The sequence below is a fragment of the Magnolia sinica genome, chromosome 14 (assembly GCF_029962835.1).
Source record: "Magnolia sinica isolate HGM2019 chromosome 14, MsV1, whole genome shotgun sequence".
Lineage (NCBI taxonomy): Eukaryota > Viridiplantae > Streptophyta > Magnoliopsida > Magnoliales > Magnoliaceae > Magnolia > Magnolia sinica.
The window spans coordinates 60,294,646-60,296,484 of NC_080586.1; the positions used below are offsets into that span (position 1 = coordinate 60,294,646).

Genomic DNA, 1,839 nt, shown 5'->3' on the forward strand with positions numbered 1-1,839 from the left:
CGAAAGGCGGGTATTGTAGGACAATTTTCAGTTGTATGAGTGTTGTAATCACAGATGCCGCAAACAATTTCATTAACCTTATCCTTCTTTCCTTTCATGGCCTCAACTTTCCTTATAAGCGTAGTCACTTTACTCTTGAGATCATCCTCTTCTTTCAAGAGATATAATCCACCTTTCTCATTTAATTGAGTCGGCCTAGACGTGGTGTTCGACTTTGGGTAATAGTCCAATGATTTCATTTTTTCAGCAAGACTATCGAGATAATCCCATACCTCGTCAACATCTTTATTAATGAACTCTCCATTACACATTGTCTCGACCATTTGACGCATGGAAGATGTTAGTCCATCATAGAAAAAATTTGTAATGCGCTACGTTTCAAATCCGTGTTGTGGGCAAGAACTGAGCAAATCTTTGAACCTTTCCCAACATTGGAAGAATGTTTCATCTTCCTTTTGGGCAAAGTTCATGATTGCTTTTCTGAGGGTAATCGTCTTATGATGTGGGAAGAAATTTTTTATGAATTCCCTCTACATGTCGTTCCATGTGCCAATGGATCTAGGAAGCGGTGAATGTAACCACGTCTTAACTTTCTCTTTTAAGGAAAAAGGAAAGAGTTTCAGCCTGATTGTATCCTCAGATACATTAGGAAAACATAATGTAGCTATAATCTCATCAAACTCTTTCAAATGTAAATATGGACTTTCTGATTCAAGTTCATGGAATTTGGGAAGGAGTTGGATAACTCCTGGCTTGATGTCCATTTGTCCTGTGTTTTCAGGGAAAATCATGCATGAGGGCATACTCACTCCCGCCGGTTGTAGATAATCTCGTAAAGTACGAGGCGGGGGTGCCTGATGCACCTCGTTCTCATCTTGGGTATCCTCCACCTTGGGTGGAAGTAGAGGAGGTTGGTCTTCAGCCATAACTTCAATTAACTCAGGGGATTTCGAGCGGTGTCTAGTCCTGCGATGGATAGTCAACCCCTCAACCAATCCTCCTTCAGTCAAGAGACGTCGAGTGTTGTCACGGGCCCACTTGGGCATGAAACACTCACAGCCCTCAACTAAATTCAAAGCCTAATCCTAAGAAGGGAAAAGAAAATCTAGGAAGAAAGAGAGAGTTGGAAAGAAATTACCAAATTGGAGTCCTAAGTTAAAATCCTGCAAAATAAAAAAAAAAGTTAGATTCTAAAAAAGAGAAGAACAATCCTTTAAAAGAAAAATAGCAGTAAACTGATTTCTAAAAGAAAGAATTCCTAAAAGAAAGTGGAAATTTCTAAAATAAATTAGGAAAGTCTTAAACTAGATGGTAAATTACTAAAAGAAAACTGAAAAATAGAAAGTAGAGAAAGAGCTTACCGAATTAGAGATTTCTATCTTAAAGGCCTACAAAATAGGAAGGTTAGTTTCTAAAATTCTATAATTAAATTAGGAAACAAAATAAGTTAGATTCTAAAAGAGTTAGAATTAGAAAGTTAATTCCTAAAAAATAGAAAGTTAATTCCTAAAAAGGGAAATAACTAACCTAGTTCTAAAAACAAAATAGGAAAATTTCCAAAAATAAACTATTTCCTACAAATAGGAGAATACTAGAATTAGAAGATATTTAAAATTTAAACCCTAATTTTAAAAGTGAAAAAAAATAGATAAATTAGGAAGGAATTACCAATTTAGGAACTTATGTCAGGATCCTACAAAACATGGAAACAAGTTAGTTTCTAAAAATAAAATAAAATAAAAAACTTTTAACCTAAAGTTAGTAAAATCCTAATCCTAACCTAATTCTAAAACTAATTAATTTCAGAAAAACGTAACCGTCAGTCCCCGACAACGGCGC

The 1,839-nt window shown here is 35.2% G+C and overlaps 1 non-coding gene across 1 annotated transcript; it reads left to right on the forward strand.

Annotated features, from left to right (window-relative positions):
• The first annotated feature begins 381 nt into the window (after positions 1 to 381).
• Positions 382 to 488, forward strand: LOC131226354 (small nucleolar RNA R71). Its single transcript, XR_009161744.1, has one exon. It is a non-coding gene; the product is annotated as a small nucleolar RNA R71 (small nucleolar RNA).
• The last annotated feature ends 1,351 nt before the right edge of the window (positions 489 to 1,839 follow it).